The 21,515-nt window shown below is 41.4% G+C and overlaps 1 pseudogene; it reads right to left on the bottom strand.

Annotated features, from left to right (window-relative positions):
• Positions 1-10,002: 10,002 nt before the first annotated feature.
• On the bottom strand, positions 10,003-10,119 carry LOC129325346 (U4 spliceosomal RNA; annotated as a pseudogene).
• Between the last annotated feature and the right edge of the window lie 11,396 nt (positions 10,120-21,515).

The following is a 21,515-nucleotide window of genomic DNA, read 5'->3' as shown; positions in this document are numbered from 1 at the left end:
TCCTGGTGCAATTTTGCGTGAGAAGATGCTATCATCCACATGTTTTGTGCAACCCTCCAGAGGCCGGTAAGTCATGTGGAAACGGCCCTTGTCAGATCTGAAGCTAAGCAGGGTCACTGTTGGTTACTACTTGATGGGAGACCACCAAAAAAGTCACAGGTTGCTGCACAGAGGCAGGCAATGGCAAACCACCTCTGAATGTCTCGTGCCTTGGAAACCTGATAGGGGTCACCATAAGTTAGCAGTGACTTGATGGCACTTTACACACATACAGTTATCTGTGGATTGTGTAACCCAAAGAGGTTTCTGTGGCAAACATCCCTAAAGTCCTACCTATCCTCCAGGTCTTTGAACCAATCCTTGTGATGTAAGCCTTATGCAAATCCAAGTGATTTCCAACTAATCAGAGCCCCTAAAACTCCAGGGGCGGGGGAGCCTTTAGCAAAATGACTAGCCACTGTTAAAATGTTTTGCACTAGCCAAAGTCTACAAGTTATCTTCAAGGGCAGCCTTACATAGAGGTCAGTTACCATTGAGCTATGGACCTTTCACCCAAATTTCAGCCCCAAGCTGACCTGATTCCATATTTCCGATACAGCAGCCTTTTGTAAGGACTTTTAGCTACGCCATGTTTGGTAAATGCCACTTCTGCCTCTAAAGACTTTTTTTTTTAAAGTACAGCATTTGGGATGCAAAAATCCAGGTTGCAAAAACCTGCCAAAATGAAATCAGGAAATGAAATTCATGATGGGAACCCACAGCAGCGGTTTTCGCAGCGAATTTTCCTTCCTAATTTTAATGCTGGGGCCTTTTTGTCTCCTGGCTATTGCTTCTCCATCAGCACTCTCCTTTTTTTCCATGGAAAGTGCCTCTTCCTTTTGCTTCACTTATAGATTCCTACGGAGCAAAGTCCATTGTGAAAGTACAACTTTCTTCCCCCAAAGCAGGAGTTGCTTTCAAGTTTTTGGATCCTTGTCTACCCATGTGCCTTCTGAAGTTAAGCCTTATATAAATCCAGCTGACATTATTTGTGACATTAACTGGGAACCAGTAACAAAAAAACATCCCTCCAGTGTTTTTGATTTCAAGATTTAGTAAAGCCAACAAACCACAGTGGGCCAAGTCCTTACAAAAGGCTGCTGTATTGGAAATATGGAATCAGGTCAGCTCAGGGCTGAAATTTCCATATAGCAGTTTTTTGCCCTCTTATGCCTCCAAGCCTCTTCTATAATACAAGATCTCAGAGGAACTCAATGAATAGATTCAGGACAGGACAGACAGAGCTGCCAACTCTGTGTTGGGAGATTCCTGGAGATTTGAAGATGGAGCTTGGGGAGGATGATAGGGGAGGGACAAACCTAACCAGTGGATATGGTGATGGATATTAGCCTGGGTAGCTTTTAACACCTTTATGAGATGTGGTGAGTGAGCCTGCTATTCCCCTGCAGCAGCATAGTGGTTAAGTGGCTTGAATTTGAATCAGCATTCTGCTGGTTTGATTCCCACTACTACCATGAGCTCAGCTGGTGGCCTCAGGTAAGCCACTCCTCTCAGCCCCAGCTCCCTGGCTGTATTGTGGGGATAATAATAACTCTGACTTTGTTCACCGTTTTGAGTGTGGCACTAATCTGTCCAGGAGGGTAGTATATAAGCACACTGGTTGTTGTTGTTGTTGTTGTTGTTGTTGTTGTTGTTGTTGTTGTTGTTGTTATGGGCTTCTGCCCCCCCACTTAAACCTGCTTCACAAGTTCTTGGAAGAATATATGGGGATGAGGAACTACAATGGGGGACTGCTGCACCACTTCAGAGAGTAAACAATTCCTGCCAACAGGCAATTAGCAAAGCAAGCAAAGGGAAGCTGTAAAATTCTGAGCTTTTTATGCAATGGAATAATCAAAGCTGATATCTACCACTGGCAGTCTGACGTGTTGCAGTCTATCCTATCACCACCTTTTATGCATGAGTAAATCAGGCCTTAACTGACAGCCAGGTGCTGCAGGGAATCGTCCCGCTGCTCAGGTATGGAAGCTTAGGGTTGGAAACTCCTAGAAATTTGGGGATGGAGCCTGGGAAGGGCAGAGTTTGGGAAGATAAAGGAGTTCAGCAGAGATATGATGCCATAGAGTCCACCTTCTGGAGTTGCCATTTAGGGGAACTGATTTGTGTAGTCTGGAGATCAGTTGTAATTCAGGGGAGAACTCCAGGCCCAATTGAAGGTTGGTAACCCTAGGCCAGTGGTTTGACATGTTCATAGATAGGTGGAAAGTGACACAGAAAGACTCACTAGGAGGGGTCTGGTGGAAGTCATATGAATGTGGAAGTGCCAGATGGGAGGAAAAGGGAAAGTCCTTTCCCACAACATCAAGCCTCTTACCATTTGTCTGTAACCATGCTGGAAGTTCCCTTGCCCGTTCAGTGTGAAAGGAAGAGCACCCCATCATCTTCAAAGCCTTCTTACCTATCTAGGCCAGTGAGGAAGAGAAACAAAAGACTTTGGAACAGCTATCAAAACCAGCCCACCCAGAATTTCCAAGCTTTACTCACATGGAGACTGTTCAGGGGCAAGAACAATTAAATCAAATAGAGAAACTCATTTGCTTCTTCTGCTTTTGAAATTTTTGTGTTTGATCTTAAAGGAAATGACAAGTTTTGATATTAAAGGGACAAGATAGGGCTCCTTTGATTTGGTATAGTAACTACAATCTGTAGTAACTACACTAGGACTGGACACCCTATGCTTCACTCCCCCATCTATGGAGACAGAACTGCCAACAATCTGTAACACTAAACACAGCCTTACGTGGCTCTATTTTTTTGAAAATGCATTCGCCCTTCTTCGCAATATATTGTAATGGGTCCACCAAATGCATTGTGTTTTCAATTTTCACAGGCTATTTGCCCGTGAAAAAAATGTTAGTGGAACACTCAGCTCTTTGGGTGATTTCTTTGGCCTTTTCATTCTTACAACACCAGGTGGCAGCATGAATTTTATTTCAGAATTTAGGACAATCCTCCAGATATCCCAGAGTGACCTGGCACAAGAGCTACAGTTCACCGGTTTACATCATCATAAATCCATACGATTGAGTTACACAATAACCACCAATCACGTTTTCACACCTCAATTCCATATTCCTGAAACTCTGCTATAGTTTTACATATTTCTTCTTTCAGAAGTAACACATTCTGCTTGTTCATATATATCTAAAATTACATGTACTTAGAGTCATAGATGTAAACTTCCCTGTCTTCAGCAAGGCTTCTCAAAGAAATGGACCATTCTGTATTAGTGTTTTATTAGACAGTGGCTGTGAAACAATGGTAGAACATATATTTCTTTGCACAAGGTCCCAGTTTGATGTAGTGGTTAAGAGTGACAGGACTCTAATCTGGAGAACTGGTTTTGATTCCCTACTTCTCTGCTTGAAGCCAGCTGGGTGACCTTGGGTCAGTCACAGCTTCTTGGAGCTCTCTCAGCCCTACTCACCTCACAGGGTGATTGTCGTGAGAATAATAATAATACACTTTGTAACCTGCTCTGAGTGTTAAGTTGTCCTAAAGGGTGGTATAATCAAAAGTTATTCTGTTATTATTGGTTCCCCAAATCTCTAATTAAAATGTTCTGAAAACTTTACATCCCCATTCTGCTCTTCTGTAATCTGTTTCTGTTTCATTGTTGTTGTCTGTATTATAGTGTTTTATTGTATTTTGCATACTTTTTAATTTTGTAACCCCAGTTTAATGCATTGTTGGCTGTATGTATTATACTGTCGGTTGCATTGTTTTTAATTATGGAATCCAACTTGAGTCTCAGTGATAAACTTGAATAATAAATTCTGTAATGTAAATTTAAATTTTGGTTTTGGACTGCATTGTTAAATTAAAACAGTCAATCAATCAATTCTATTGTAATTAAAACAGTCTTTTTTCTGACTGTAATATTCTGGCAAGGATTGACAAAGAGGAGGGGGGGATCAGTTTTTAAAATATGAATTTGAAATTGAAAATGCTTTTTTCAACAAAGCAAAAAACCCTCCTCCCTGCGCTAAGTTACAGGTATTTGGCACAATTATCTTGCCACCTCCAAGTGGAGACTTATACAGGCTTTATTAATAATTACACTCTGTATGCTATAGATTAGGAATGCTTTTGTCCTGTCTCCACTGCTTTATTCATGCTCTAACAGTGCAAACCTAAGCAGAGTTACTCCAGTCTAAACTTATTGACTTCAATGGGCTTAGACTGGAGTAACTCTGTTTGGATTGCTCTGAAAGTCACTTAACTGGCATCTCCATAACAGCATACTTTTACTACTACTTTATGTAGACTGTAAGAGCAATGAAAGACTAAGTGGTTTATATTTTTACATTCCATCTTAATGGGATGTATATTAAACTTTACAAATCTTTTTATAGCTGCAGTTTTGTAATGGAGAACAGTTTAATGCCCTTTTAAAAGTTCTCATGTACTTTGGCGAATGACCATGAATAATAAACGATTAAACTACCTTGGCTGAGGAATGTTAATAGGCACCAGTAAAAATAATATTCAGATTCTTCTAGTTTGCACATCTTGTGGAATTTTTCTTAATTAGTTGGTCTCATCAACATGGTCTCATCCATTTGCAAACCAGTGTATTTAATGACCGGATATTGCATTCAATTAAAGATAGTAGATGTTCAGTGAATTAACAGAGGATAAGGGATGGTGGATTTCTGATGAATTTTAAATGGAGAACGTTTTGCCCACTCCCTTAAGATTAGAATTCAGGGGCACCCACTGAAGTCGGTGAGCAAAAATTCGGGACAGACAAAAATAAGTATTTTATAACTTATGAGTAGAGATGGGCATGAACAGAAAAAAACCCGAACATGATGTTTGTTGTTCATTGCCATCCACGAACAGGGACTCACAAACAACCATGAACATGGCCCTGTTCACGAACATGTTCGTGGTTGGCTGTTCATGGGGGCCAGCAAGCTCTCCTCCAGCCATCATCCAAGTCAAGATCCCTACTGCATTTGTAAACTAGGAGTCATGTAGTGAGGTGTCAGAGACAACATCAAGTCTCCCTCCTTCTCGGCCCCCCGCACTGACAAGCTGGGCATCCACCAAGACCAGAGGAGTCACAGCTGCACCTTAGAATCATAGAAACATAAAATCATAGGGTTGGCAGGGACCTGTAGGGTCATCAACCCCCTGCACAATGCAGGAAATTCAAAGTTTCCACCTAGTAACGATCCTCATACCAGCCAGCTGATTCATGGTGCCTGGCCTTTAAGGAGTTAAATGTACACTGACAACTGACCCTTTGACAGCCAGGCTGACAGTCAGCTGTTGGAAAGGTCCACATTGGGGGTGGGGAAGGGGAGTGACAGGATGGAAAGTACTCAGGAGGAGGTACTACTGGTCCCTCCCATAGGACTTCTGTATAAAGGGAGGCCTCTGGGCTTGAATACATGGACACACAAAGCTGCCTTATACTGAATCAAGCATTGGTCCGTCAAGATGAGTATTGTCTACTCAGACTGGCAATGGCTGTCTAGACTAGAGTCTCAGGCAGAGGTTTTCCATGTCATCTCCTAGTAGAGGTAGAGAGTGCCTTCAGGTCATAGTGGACATGGCTACCTCTGGCAGGGTTTTCACGGCAAGAGACTAATAGAGGTGGTTTGTCATTGCCCGCCTCTCTGGTCTTCATTGGAGGTCTCCCATCCAATTACTAGCCAAGGCCAACCCTGCTTAGCTTCTGAGATCCAATGAGATCAGGCTCACCTGGGCTATCCAGGTCAGGACACGTCACCTCCTACCCAGTCCTTTTAACTGAATACTCTGGGATTGAATCTGGGGGCAAAGCTACAAGTGACGAATGACACTTGAACAGCAAGTGGATTGAGTGGAGGGCAAGTGAACAGGGAGAAATACACTTGCTGTTCAAGCTTGTAGCTTGGCTCTGGGACCTTCAGTATGCCACTGAGCTATGCCTCTTCCTCTAGGCATGTCTGAGGCCTGGCTAGGGCCATTAAACAGCTTCGGGGAGGGGCCAAGGAGAACAGACTGGCTCTTACCAGAGTATTGCTAGGAGGAGAATAGGAGGAATAGGGTGGTGCTCAACACCCACGCTTCACTCTCAGAGGGCAAGGCCTCACTTTAGCCAAATTGTACCCTGGTCCATGATAGCTTGTGCCTGGGATCCTACACCTCTGTTTGGCATCTAAACACCAGCAATGATGTAGCAGAACAGACTCATGGGGAAGAAGTTCCATGAGATTGGTACCGCTAATGAAATGGGCCTGACAATTATATGAGGAAGACCTTTTAGAACAGTTAGCTTCATACGGGTAGTAAATTGAGGCCAGTGCTGCTTCTGCTGGCGATGATTGTTCTTTCTTCCCATGTACATTTGTACGTTAAAAAAATTTATTACTAACAGCTCCATAAGCCTCCAAGACTTTCTTCTCAAGAGGAAAAGAACTCTGTAAATAATTAAGCTCTGGACTTCCTACTTCTTGGCAAAATGAGTGCAGATTATCATTCTATGAGCAGAATGGAGACTTCTGCTATCTTTGAAAAGACTGTCTTCTGTACCTCCACTGTGACCAACTGCAGCATGAAAACTAACAAAATCAGAGCATCTATTATATAGTATTTTAACTACTTGCCAGATCTTAGAGGCAAACTACCTAGAGTTTCATCTCCAAGCAATTCATTTATTCTCAGGTAGAGCAACCAAAGTAAATTTCAAAACCAGTTATTTCATACATCTTGATTCTGGCTGCAAGATGTGTTTTCCCCTCTCCCTTGTAACTTAAGCTTTTATAATGTCCATGTATAGTTTTTCTGGTGACAAAGAAATTCTGGCAAACTTGAATCAATAAATACTTAGAGCTACAGTGCAGCTCAGGTTAAAACAATACAATACTTAGATTTGCTCAGTCAAACTTTCTATCATTTTAAAATATTTGGGGTGAATTTATTCTCAGCCTTGCATTTATGCATGTGGGTTATTAGAAAATCCATTCCCCGTGAGAACTCGATTTTTTGATGAAGAATGTAAAACATTTTCCTGAAATGCACATCTAAACAAATATGAGTTGCCTATCTTTCTGGTAGCAATTTCAACTATTTTTCTACTTTGATCAGGGATTTCTCTTCTGTTCAAAAGCCTTGTCAGGTCAATGTGAATTTTTGTTTCTTTTAACATCCTAGAACAAAGATTGACCCTCATAATAGCCAGAGTATTTACCATTACAAGGACATGCAGCCTGCTAACCAGCTTGTTTCAGACATATTTAATATTATAATGACAGGAAAAAATTGGCTTCATACCTTAAGCTTGTTAGTGTTTTTCCCGTCAGAAATACGTATCTGCCTTCCAAACCCCACCCCCATCCAAGATTAATGAATATTCTCTTTGTTTTAAGAAAAATACTTTCACATTCTCTACTCAAGAGGAACAATTTCCAATGAGTAATTAATCTGCACTCAGATTCAGGGACACAATTATTTGCTTACAATCTTGGAATGCTGGCAATGAAGAGAGCATTATTTTCAAGCTAGTGACAGCATTGTGGGGGTGTTCGAGGGCTGAAGAACTCAGGTGAACTTCTTAAAATAGACTCTATAAACTGTGTATGATCTTTTTCTTATTAACTCATGCCAAGGTTTCTACAGAACTTTTTTCATGGTTACAAGCAACCCTTTGCCTCCCTCACCTTAAGTAAACTTGCAAACCTCCCACTCTGGTATCTTTCATGCTGAGGTAATTCCAGTTTGCCCACTGATAGCTCCTTCACCTGGCCAACAGCAAAAAACAGACCTATGCTCATGAATCAGTTAGAATGTGCAGCTTGTCTTTTTTCTAAATAATATTTTTGTGTTGTTGTTTAATGCAGTATTATTTATGCAAATTGTAAGGATTTTTGTCTTAAATTGCCTTGAGCCTTTATTACAGGCCCTCCTTAGTTTACCTTAAACTTTTACCTCAGGAGGGCTTGGTTCTCAACCAACACTCCTCCCCACACACAGTCCAAGCTTCAGGTGTTCTTTGCTTTCTCCAGACTTTTTACCTTGAGAGCACCTTCTCTTTGGGGTTTGAATCCCACCACTAAGAGTTTTTCCTCCTGCGTAGGACTTCTATATTGCTGCCTCTCTGACTTCCTTAGTGTTCCCAAAAGGTTTTTGCTGCCACCAAAGGCTTTTGCCTTAGATCTCTTATATGAAGGCTTATTTATAGATAGTAGTATGACAGAATGGTCAGCATGCAGGGATGGCTGTGAAGTAAAAAAGCGATTCTGCATTCCAAGATGAATCATGTGTTTTGCATAACCAGAAATAGAATGTATTTATAAGTACCTATGTGTGATGGTTGCAGAGTACTGATAAGTGGTTTCAGAACAGGTTCATAAGCGTGGTGGTTTCAAAATAGTTATATATTCTAAAAGGTATATTCACAGACCCAGTCACAAAGACTAATTTTCCACACAGATGTTCACTAATAGAATAAACACTCCTCTCATCCACACAGACATTGATTCCCTCACGCTTTTTTACACAGGTTCCCAGACCTAGCCAGAATAACCCCCTCCTGAGTTACAGACTGACTGATCCAGTTTGCCTGACTGAGGCCGAATCCACATAACCTTCGCGCGTCCCGGTGTTGCGCTAAATGTCCGCGAAACACCCGGAAGTATAGAGTCTTTCAAGCGCGATTTCAGAAATCGCGCTTGAAAGACGCTATACTTCCGGGTGTTTCGCGGACATTTAGCGCCGCGCGGAGGTAATGTGGATTCGGCCTTAGACACAATGACCTTTACAAGTTTCCACACAGTTTGCCTGACTTAGAATGAATTAGGCCGAATCCACATTACCTTCGCGCGTCCCGGTGTTGCGCTAAATGTCCGCGAAACACCCGGAAGTATAGAGTCTTTCAAGCGCGATTTCAGAAATCGCGCTTGAAAGACGCTATACTTCCGGGTGTTTCGCGGACATTTAGCGCCGCGCGGAGGTAATGTGGATTCGGCCTTAATTTTCTCAGCACTCTGACTAAAAATTGCAGCTCAGTCTGCCCACTGGGGTACAGCTACCATCCAATCACAGGCAGCTAGAGACTCCATTTCCCCAGTGGGGTGGGGGATAACCCATGCCCACCTTTCACCCCCTCCTCGCCACTGCTTACCTGGCTGGCAGGGCAGAAAGGCAGGGAATGGGCCTCCTGGACGCACTCCCAGGGCTGGCGCGATGACATCCCTGACATCATCGCACCACCACAAGAGTGCTCCCATGCTTCACAGTAGGCCGATTTGAGCCCCAAATGGGCTGAATTAGGACCATTTGGGGCCCACATTGGCCCACTGTGAAGCGTGCGTGCCCTCCCCCTCCTGCTGGCCATTGGTAGTGGGGGTGGGGGTGGAGAATAGGAGCAGTGGATCCCCTGCCCGTACTGGGGACTAGCAACTCAAATCATTTGTAATGTGCTAAATATTGCCACCATGATAGAATGGTCACCCACTTAGCGCCTTGCCTTCCAAACTGCAGCAGAATTTTAGCTTGTTTTGTTTTTTGGCATCCATAGGACATTGTGCTCAAATCATCCATTCTCTGGGCTTTCCCCATCCTTGTTATATTTATTCTCAAACCTTGTTTGGTATGATATTTACAGAAATAATGCAGTCGAAGCATATTAACAAGTTGTCTGGATGGGAAAGTGTGCATTTTCAAAGGTCCCGTACAGGTTGCCTTCTCTCAGACCCTCACTGCTACCATTTTCTCTGCCGTACCATCAGAGGGTTTTTAGAGGGGCCCTTTTTATATTAAAAAAACTTTGCTGTTTTGCTATTACAGAATAACATTATAACAATCTACAGCCATGATCTAATAATTCTTCTGAATCCCCACTTTTCATTTTTAAAAGTTAATCTCTAGCCTTGTTCGCTGTGGAGGTATAAGGGGAAAGGCGTTAACCAACAGGGCTTCTCTGACATTCTTGCAAGGACTTGCTTTGGTCCCCATTGAGGAGAAAGTTAAAGTATAAATTAAGTAAATAAGTAAGTAAGTTTCAATTAGCAATAATTTCGCCTCGGATTAACCTCATTGGCTACGATATTGCCACTGCACAAAGCTTAAGTAAGTAAATCAATAATAGATTATTATAAGTATGTAGATTGAATGTTTATGACCTGGCACTATTTGACAAAAAATTGCATCCAGTGTGAACAAGCCTCTGAAACATGGAAAGAAAGAAAACTATTCTTTCAGCCCTCCCTTCTTAATTTTCAACAAAGCACAAGCCAAGAGACAAGGGGAGAGCAGCAAACAAATAGAAACCGCCAACATCCTGCAGTTCTTATGAAAAGAAATATTACAAATTCTTAATCAGCAGTAGGGATTTTGGAAATAAACACTGTTTTAAAAAGACAGACCCATACAACAGAATTATGGAACTATAACATCAACATCTCCAGAAGGAGATGTTGATGACTGAATGAACAGAGGCATAAAAATGTGATGTGGAAGAGAGCAGCCATTACCCGAAGCTTTGTACAAGAAGTTCCCTCAGGCTTGTCAGCGTGTGTGTAGAACAAACACCAACAATGGATCCAGCAATGAGTCATTGGCAGAAATGTGCTATATTTGACCTAAACCAAGTGTGCTTCTTGAAGGGGGCTCAAGGGGGCTAGAAATGTTTGGACGTTAATTGACAAAGAGGGATGTTTTTTTTCAAGTTTTAATAAGATTTCTCTCCAGACTCAAAAAATAAAACCTGGAATGAAGAACAAAACAGGAATAGCAGTTGGAAGAAAACATAAAACTGTGTGAAAACAATACATCCTTTATGAAATAGCTGGAAATAAAGTTTGTTTTTTTAAAAAATTAAGGGCACAAGATCTGCTGTCAAGAATACAGCTCATACATTTCAGAGCTGGTTTCCATTTCGAATGACCATTTTTCACTTATTTGAGAGCTAGTGCTCTCCAGTATGCATGAGACTGGCCATGTGTTTGGTTGAGACATTCGAAGACACCCCAGATCTTTTTGATCCTTGTGGTAAAATGGGCTGTGCAGGCACCTGTTTCTATCAAAGGGGTGTGGCATTCATTCAGTAGGCCCAGGTCCCAAGCTGCAAGACCTCAATGAGTTCAACCCCTTCACTTAACACCTACTCAGAGCGATTTACAAAGTATGTTATTATTATCCCCACAACAATCACCCTGTGCGGTAGGTGGGGCTGAGAGAGTTCTGGAAGAGCTGAGACTGACCCAAGGCCACCCAGCTGGCTTCAAGTGGAGGAGTGGGAAATCAAACCTGGCTCTCCAAGTTAGAGTCCCACGCTCTTAACCACTACGCCAAACAAGGATTAATCTTCATTTCCAACATCAGTTCAGTAGTCAGAGGTGTGTTTGACTGATAAGCACACTGGAAGCAGGGAAACCTGGGAAATCTCACATGTTAGAAATATTCAAAGCTAACTTTTTCTTTCTATCTTGTTACATGTGAGCTGAGCTAGGCTTTATATATGGGTGTAGAGACCAAATAACGCCAATTTCAGAAAAAAGGAAACTTTCATATTACCCAAATCAGCTGTCATTGGGTACAAAAAAAGGACCCCAAAGGTTGAGCAACAGTTGACTAACAACATCTGAAGAAAGGAAAATAAAATAGGCATTTAAATGTCATCTTCCGTCCCTAGAGCTAAAGCTTATTTTAAAGAGTTAAAGGAGAATAATCTTAAAGTTTCTGAATGTGGCATTTCAAGGGCATGTCATATCTTTTCTGCCTTTCTCCACCATCCTGCTGGTCTCTTCCTTTTAACCATGTGTTCTCATCTTATCCTTGGTGGTTCCCCCAAAATGTCTGCCGCGTGAAAGTGAAAAATTACCAGAAACCTGAAAAATTCTAAGAGGCTCCACTGCTGATATGCAGCCCCTGTGTATAACTGGCTTGGCCCTTTTGTCCTTCTGGGCATCTTTGACACCCTGCTACCTTGGCTGACTGGAATCTAGAAGTCATTAAGAAACATACCTCTACCTTCAGCCTTTTATCTACATGGCAAGGTGGTTTAATGTTAGCCTCTGCGCATGCATTGAGTGCAAATTCCAAAATTCACCTTGCAAACATTTTTACACAGACACCTTAGATCCAGTGCCATTTAACCATAATCCATTCCTGGAAAAGCAGCTTCCATGGTGGTGGATGAGTACACATAAATTCCATCGCTGAGGAGTTGGACTAATGATTTGCCAAGGTCCTAGCGGCAGAATGAGCCTCCTCTGTTTTTAGGAAACACATAAAATACATCTTTTGACAAAGTTTCTTCAATATCTTTGCAAGGAAAGCTGGCCCAAAATTTAAACCAAGAAAAATTGGCATTTGCCCTCTCAAAATATTTGTCTACCCCTATGGAGACAGAAAATGTGTTCCAAATGGATTTCATTTTAACTGCAAAATAATAAACAATTCACTCAAGGCAAAAGGAATTCAGATCAGCCACAAAGCAGAGATGACCCCAATTAACCAGTTTATCCATAATTCTTCTTCTTCTTTTTAATAATCTGCCATGTGAGAGTTTACAAATGCCGTAGTGGAAGCAAAAGGCTTTAGTCTTTCCCCCTCATATAACTATATCCTATCAGGTGGAGTACCTTGTCATTTCATTTAAAGAGAGCATGGAATTTAAAAATTGACCCCCTTGTTTTTAAATGTAAATGGGTGGGATCAGGTTCCCCTATAACTGTACTGAGCATTCCAGTCCTGCTCCTCTCCCAAACAGCAATTTATAGCAGATCAGTCACATGTGTGGTTTAGCTATAAGAATTTCGTGCTACAGAAAGTGGGTTGTGAGAGTATCCGTGGTAGAGCACATGCTTTGCATACAGCTCTAGATTCCATTAATGGGATCTGTAGCTATAAGAAAATCAAGGAATAGGTTTCTCTGTCTGAGAACAAAGATCATCAATCTTGTTGAGGCTGCAGACTCTTCTGGAATTTTAAGAAAGATAGTAGTACCACAACAAAATGGCTGCCAATGGGGTGGAGCCAATTGCAAAATGGCTGCCACAGGGGCGAGGCAAATCATAAAACATTGTGAGAACTGTTGTCTGCCTAACTAGATAATACTCAGCTAGATGGAACAACGGTCTGGCTTGCTATAATACAGCTTCATGAGTTCATAATGGAGCAACTGAATTACTGAAGTGTCTCTAATATTATTCCCACTGAAATTTGTCAGTAACGATTGTTTCAGAATTGTTTTTTGTGTTCCTCTGAGCTCTTTATTTCCTACTGTCTGTAACTTGCTCTTTCCCTATTATTGTCATTGTTATTATGTAAAGATGATGAGCGTTTTTATGGCACTGGAAACTCAGTTCAACATTTTGATTACTGAAATATCTGTTCAAAGTGTTCTTTTCAAAGTCTTGCTGTTGACTTTATTTATGTATTTATTTGGAAAATTTCTATGCACTCTCCAGGGAAGCTGCTACAGTAATGTATTACAAAAAAAGTCACACACACACACACATGATTACACCAGTAGTTAATTCATATTCTGAACTATTGTTATGCCATATAAATCTAAATTGGTTCTTATTCTTACCAAAAATGTAAGTTTGGTGTAGTGGTTAAGAGTGCCGAGACTCTAATCTGGAGATCTGGGTTTGATTCCCCACTCCTCCATTTGAAGCCAGCTGGGTGACCTTGGGCTAGTCACAGTTCTCTCAGAGCTCTCTCAGCCCCACCCACCTCACAGGGTGTTTTGTTGTGGGGATAATAGTAACATACTTTGTAAACCACTCTGAGTGGGCATTAAGTTGTCCCGAAGGGCAGTATGTAAATCAAATGTTGTTGTTGTTGTTGTTGTTATGCTTTAACGTAACTTGTCCTTTCACAGACAGGCAAATAATCCCTAACTTTTCAGTGAAAGGAGTAAGCAAGTATATGTTTTGCTCATAATTTTAAAATGTTTGTACACAATTTGTTAGACACTAGGAATTTGGATATTAACAAATGAAAAATCTGAAATGAACCCTCTTTTTCTTTTTTTACTATTGCAATGGTCAGTGCCAAAATTACCATCCATTATTTCCAGATATCTTCAGAAATATATGTTATAGCTTCTGGTGTCCATGCCATCTGCTTTTCACAGTCACATGAGATGACCCCAGGAATGGGAAGCAAGAGAATAAAGCAATTTAGCAGATAATATGGGGATCTTCCAACCAGATGAATTAGCAGATGTACCTGCCAAAAAGGATTGTCCGCAGAGGAGAGTCTCTACACAGTGTTTCCACTTTCTGCCAACCATTAGTGCATTCAGTGCTATCTGGATTCTTTATTAGCAGAATGTATCTTTTTTTGCTTGCTATTCTATTCCATTCCCTGCTGTGATGATTAACTTGTCTGTCTGCCGCCTAGGCGAACATATTGCATAACCCCCTCTGGAAGCAGGTTAGAGGCAGCATCCCTCTCCATGACAAGGTAACTACACTCCTAACAAGAGGATCTCCTAATTGGCCCCCTACTTTAGAAGATACACTCTGTGAGGACCTTGGTTTGGGCTTTGAGCTAAGCTACAAGAGATGAATTACACAAGGAGGAACACGTGAAGGGAGTCTCAACGTTAGCCAGGAAACTGAGTTTTAAAAGAGATCGGAAGGCTTTGCCAATTTCCCCTCTTTACAGAGCCAGGGGGATCCCTGCTCAGAGGGTTTGTTAATTTCCTCTTTGCCCCTGAGAAGGGGAGGTGAAACTGAAGGAGCCTTGGGGAGGCAAAGAGGAAACACTCTGAGCAGTGGTCTTCTTTGCCAGCTCTGTAGAGAGGGGAAATTAACAAAGCCTTCTGATCGCTTTTAAAACCCAGTATCCTGGCTAACGTTGCGACTCTCTTCCCGTGCTCCTCCTTGTGTAATTTGCCTCTTGTAGCTTGTAATACATTGAAATGATCTTATGGGGCAGTACAAATGGGTTTTTAAAAAATTGTGTTAATATTCATTGTTGATTTATTTTCTTGCCATCGCAGCACTTTGTACCCTGAAAAAGAAGTGGCTGTCCTGCAACATCATCCTTGAATCTCTTCTATTTGGGGGGAAAGAAAGAGGCAACCATTCTAAATTTTATTTCTAGACAAAGGCAAAAGCATAAGTTACACTGGTGTAAAAGGAAAATGACCGACAAATGAACCACTAGTAAAAGCAACAGATAAAACCCTCCTCCCAATGGTGGCAGCATAAAAAAGTAAAGCATAGCAGAATACAGCTATAAAAAAGAAAAGGAGCACATCAAACACCGTTTCCATAAGGAGCGTGATAAAGACTGGTGGAGGAAGGGCCCGGCAACCAAAGTCAGAAAAGCTCCCAGGCTTCTGCTGTTCCACAGAATGTGAAAAATGGAATTGTTCGGGAGGAAATAGAGTTATAGTTAACGTCTGTGAAATGTTAGGCTGTTTTCAATTTGCCGTATGAATAATCATATTCTTGTTTTTTTAATTGTGTGATCCATCTGAAGTCTCAGCGAGAAAAGCAAGCTAAAACAAGTAAATACAATGGACTAAGTAAAACAGGGGAAAGGGAAGCTGGGAAGCATCTCTGCTAGCTAGTAAGATTTGGTTGGATTTCTGTGCCCCTTCATGTTAACAGCTATTTAAGTCTTATGGTCAGAGGTGCAAGCTCTTTGGCACAAGTTGAAGGGCATGGCTCTTAGCCCTTGGCTGTTAGTTCAAGTCTCACTGGGGCCCTGAGTGCTCAAGCCCAGTGGATTCAGGACTGGCCCAATAGTTGGCGGTGTATTGTATAGTTTTGTTGTTGGTTGGTTGTCTAGCAGTATCATAGGGGCCCTTTTCCCCCCTGCCCCCCACTCCTGCTGTGGAAGTGATATAGGGTTGTTCTAGGAGTAGCTGGAACTATGGTTTGACCATAGAGTTTTTGGAAATTCCTAGAACTACCTATGCCACATCTCTTTTTTTACCGGAAGTAATGTGATGCCTCAGCTGGTGTTGCGCCCCCTCCCCCTCATATTCCTGCCCACAGCCCTCCTGCTGGTTGCTAGACACTACTTCTACAGTGTAATTCTAAAAAGAGTGACACTTTTCTAAGTCTATCGAAGCTCGTGGGCTTAAAAGGATATAATTCTGGTGGATGGTATGTAAATTACATTTTTATGTTTCTTTGTAGGCCAGTTTGAGTACCCTGTGCAGAGAAAAGCAAGATAGAAATATTCTCATTAATAAATAAAAATAACAGGCAAACCATAAAATGCAATAGGATATTCCTGGCCAGCCATAAGAAGAAAGAAAATAACATTTTTAAAAAATCAGATCATTTTCAGTATGTATCCATGTATCCGTAGAAGAGCTCAAGTTATTCAGAAAACTGAATCGTGATTATACTGGTAAGCATAGTTCATCTGCCCTTTCTTTGAACCTAATGCAAAGTACAGGGCCAAAAAGGTACAAAGTGAAATTTAATTAATCACTCCCATGCATTTGGTAAGCAAGGCCATGAACTCTTGTATAGCTGGTGCCTCTCTTTGTTGTTCTATCTTGTTGCCAAGACAGTATCTCTTAAGCAGCAATCAGAACTGATTTTTAAAAAACCTTTTAGAACAGATGGAAGACTGGATACAAAGAATTTCCCAGTGTTTTAATTGGTTTTTGACAAACAGAGCTCATGTAGGGAAAAAAAAATTGAATTCTTATCTCAGTGAATGTCCTAGCTCTTGATTATATTGTATTTCACTTGCACTGTGTAATCCGCTTTGGATCTCAGTGAGAAAGGTGGACAGTAAATAAAAAATTAATACATTTTGAGAAATAATCTCTTCAGGTACATTTCGAATAGAATTTTCTGTGTAGCTTCTCCTGCATTGTTTTTATAATAGTTACATGATATAGATTAAATTAAAATATCTCAGAATTTTATCTCACTGGCAATGCACTGACATCACTTCACTCATCTGAACAGGGTCTCCTGCAGGTGCTACCCTGTACATGGGCGAAATCAACAGCTGCCTGTACACGGGCATTCTCTGTGGTGGCCCCCAACCTATGGAACAACCTGCCTGAGGAGGTCAGGAGAGCCCCCACTGTCCTGGCTTTCTGTGAATGATTCAAAACTGAATTATTCAAATGGGTTTTTTTTCTAAAGGAGCCGATCTCAAAGAGATGCATCACAAATGAGTTAGGGTCCATAGACTTCATCATTATGTTGCCTTGTGTCCTATCTGTTGCTTTAAGTATGTGCTCCTATGTACTACCTGTTGCTTTAAGTATGTCTTTACTGGGTAGTTCTGTGTTGTCTAATGTCAGTGCTAGAATTGCTTACACTCTGTTTCAGCATTTCTTTGAGTCTGTATTGGATTTTTGCATTTATTTACCCTATGGCATTGTCTATTGAAATGTCCTGGATATTAACTGTACTAATCTCTCACTATGTAATCCATCTTGAGTCTCAGAGAGAAAGGTGGACTATAAATGACATAAATAATGGCATGGATTAACCATAGAGTTTTGCTCAAATACCAGAGGGCCCCTGGTATCCTCTAGCAATGTGCTGATGCTCTAGGTGCACAGGCAATAACATAAGCACATCAAGAAGCTGCTGATGTCCCCCCTTTCCCTCCCGTTTTTTCCCCAGTAGCAGGAAGCACTACCCAGCCATGAACAGGGGAATGCCAAGCCTAGAGTACTGGAAGCTCACAATCACACAGTTTATTATATTAAAATACACATACAACAAATTAAAGCTATCAGCTTAGAACATGAGTGCATAAAAATGTTTTAACCTTGAGGATTCGAGTGGCACCATTATCTTTTTCCCACATAAAAAATCTCGGGTGTCACAGTGGAAACTACCACAAGGACTTTCCATTTGTTCACAAAACAGTTGACTTCAAGTCAATAAACTGTTTAAGCCGTAACTTTTCCTTCTGATTTTGGCAGTAAACTGTGAACTTTTGTTCTAGTTGACAGGAGAGCATGGCTTTTCGTTATAAAAAAATACTGTTGGAAACAAATGGTTTAATCTTTTCTTCTATTTGAATAGAAATATTACATAAACAAAATCTTGAACTCCACCAGTACCCATAGGCAAGTCAATCTTCTAGTTTGTGTTCACCCTTGAGAAACAAGACTAGTAACAATCTATTTAGTTTTTGTGAGAATTGCAGAGGGGTAGGCATATTCACCCATGATAGCAAAATAAAACAAATGCTCAGTGAACTTTAGTTTTATTTTGAGAGAATTCCCAAGCACCTGATATGCTAAAAGTTGGATGCAATTCATAGATGGGCAATGGCACCACAAAGCCTGAATCCAGTCCCAAAGCTATTTCACTGGGTCCTTTGTGGCCATCTCCAGTAATGTTTATCAAAGCTGGGATAAAACATTTGCTCACAATTTCAAACACTAATATTCCATCTGTTTTGGATTTCTATAATATATTTGTAAAACCATGCTTGGGAGATGACTAGATTTTTCTGCCCTGTCAATGCATGCTTAGAGGGGGAAATGAGAGTTTGGCAGAGAAGCAAGAGGGTATATGTTTAGACCATGCGTCGGATGCAAAAACCTGCCAGCGGAGTGAAGTTAGCAAAGTAGGATTTCTCCACTCCTCCCCCCTGCTGTGGCTCATTGAGCCCCCTGAAATTCCACTGGGGGGGTGGGTTGGTCAAGGAAGCCTTAAGAACATTGTGGCATGAGAAAGTGAGACTCTGCAGTACAAGGGAGAGCTAGTGAAAATTTCCATCCTCTCCTTCACCAATGAAAATGCCACTCCTCCAGAACACTGCAGCTAGGTTGTTTGTCTGTTTGTTCATTTGTTCGTTCATTCGATTTTTAGCCCTCCCTCCCCACGAACAGGCTCAGGGTGGGGAGCTAGGAGGAGAATGACTATTACTCCCATTCTGCAGTCTCTCCACTGGCTACCAATCAGTTACGGGGCCCAATTCAAGGTATTGGGTATCACATGCATAACTCTTCACAGCCTTGATCTGGCATATCAAAGGGACTGCCTCTCTCTCTCTATGTTCCACATGGCAGCATCATTCATCTGAACAGGGCTTTTTGCAGGTGCCACCTTGCACATGGGCAAAATCAACAGCTGTCCATACACATGCGTTGTCTGTGGTGGCCCTTACCTTTTAGAGCCTACCTGAAGAAGTTAGGAAAGCTCCCACTCCCCTGGCTTTTTGCAAACAAAGCAAAACTGAATTATTTAAAAGGGCTTTTTTACTCAGATAGGCTGTACTATAAGGGATAGAGAACACAGACTTTTACTATTATGTGCTGCTGTACGCTATCCGTTGCTTTGTGTATGATGCTACTGGGTATGTTTTTAAGGTTGTTTTATATATCAGTCTTAGAATTGCTTCTGCTGTGTTTCAGCATTGCTTCTGCTGAAACTTTGCAAATTTGCAAATATAGACCCTATTTCATTTTTTTAAAATATCTTTGAAATTGACGTACTAACACTGTGTAATCTACCTTGAGTATCAGAGATAAAGGCGGCCTATAAATAATGTAAACAAATAATAACTGCTGTTCCACTAACTCCATATTTATTAATATAGGCCAAAGTAAGGCAAGAAATGCACAGTTGGAAGCAGAAAGGGGAGGGGGCATTGCTCTGTGGCAGATCTGCATTGTATGCAGAATCTCTTCGGTTCCATCTCCAGCATCTTCATTTACAAGGAACAGGAAGTGGGGGCTGTGAAAGACTTGAGAGTCAACACTGAGGAACCTCTGCCAGTCAAATTTGACAAGAAGACTGACCTTAATAGGCACGCATGGATCCTCTCCGCAGAAGACACGTCCATGTGTACAAAAGCATCGGGAAAGAGTCCCTTTAATCCTTTTCTTTCTGTTGATTTTTGCGTCAACATTTTCCCCGCCCCACCTGTCCCCCCCCCCCCGTAGGAAAAATGTGTTTTCTCCTGCTGGGGAGTGGGCAGTTTCCAGCAGATAAATAGTGAGCAGGCAAAGGAAACAGGATAGCCTTCCTTTGATCAGTTTTCCAGTCTCTTTCAGCTACTGTCTACATATCTCCTAGCCTGATTCACCGAATGCAATGCCCTGATTTTCTCTACGTGGTATAAGCCTCTAAAGGGTTATTTAGGAAAAAGATTGATTCTGTTTTAATTTTCTTGCTGAAATGTTTCTTGCAAAGTATGTTGCGGTGTTCTTTTGCCGAACATTTTATTAGCCAGAAGAGAAACGTGTTTTTTCATGCTTCCCTGGTATCAAGCTTCATCTCTCAGCAATAATGTATGATTCATGGTTGTGGTGAGATCTTGCCAGATAAAAGTGCGTACGCATTCAATAGAAAAGTCAAACACCATGAAAAGTAAGGATATACTTGCAGAAGGGAGTCAAACTGAATTTAATTCCCAAAATGCTTCTCAAAATTCTTTGCGAATTTATGTCAAATATTCGCCACACATTCCCACATTTAGATACCCTGCAAATATAATAAACAACAACAACAGCATTTCTTCTACTCTGTATTGGATCCTTGCTAGTGGTATGTCTTTGACAACTTGTTTATATTTACCTTATGGCATTGTTTATGGAAATGTCCTTGACAATGTATGGAAATGTACTTGATACTGTATGTCAATGTTCTTGATATACTGTATGGAGATGTACTTGATACTGATTGTACTAAGCTCGTACTGTGTAATCTGCCTTGAGTCTCAGTGAGAAAGGCAGACTATAAATGACATAAATAAATAAAATAAAAATTCTATTTATATACTGCCCTTCAGGACAACTTAACGCCCACTCAGAGCAGTCTACAAAGTATGTCATTATTATCCACACAACAATTGCCCTGTGAGGTGGGGCTGAGGGATCTCTGAGAGAGCTGTGACTGACCCAAAATATTGTACATCTGTACTTGGCACCCCAATAGCATTGGATTCCAATAGCCGATGTAACTATTGATGTTTTGCAGTATTGTATTTAATAGTCGACACTAGTGACAGCAGATATCCAAAGATTTATCATGATGTTTTTTCAAATGGTTTACCTTCAAGACAGGATCAGCCCATCCACTCCACAGCACTAAGCAATTACCTACAGCGCCAGTAATGCGGGGGCACCAGGAAGCCTGGCTCTCCCACACCAGCTACCTGCCTGCTGAAGGGATGAAGAAGATGGACAACAGCTTCTTGCCTCCCCACGACATGGGGTGAGGAGGGTGGGTAGCACCTGGCCTCTCCTCTGTTAGCAGAGTGTCTATGCAACAACCGTAATGCAAACTGATTAAAGAGTAAAGAAAACATTTAGGAACTAGCATACTTGATAGTAAAGAGGAGAGACAGAGTTAGACTCCTAGTTCTCTAGCTGGGTGAGAGAGATTTTGAGAAGAAAGCTTTTCAGAGTGTAAGCTTTCTCGAATCAGAGCTCCCTTCTGTCTGAAGAAGGGAGCTCAGACTCTCAAAAGTTTACACCTTGAAAATCCTGTTGGCCTCTAAGGTGTCGCTGGACTCCAGTCCTGCTGTTCTACTGCAGACCAATATGGCTAACT

Source organism: Eublepharis macularius, chromosome 2 (assembly GCF_028583425.1).
Source record: "Eublepharis macularius isolate TG4126 chromosome 2, MPM_Emac_v1.0, whole genome shotgun sequence".
In the NCBI taxonomy this organism is placed as follows: Eukaryota; Metazoa; Chordata; class Lepidosauria; order Squamata; family Eublepharidae; genus Eublepharis; species Eublepharis macularius.
This window is presented reverse-complemented; position numbering and strand designations above follow the sequence as displayed.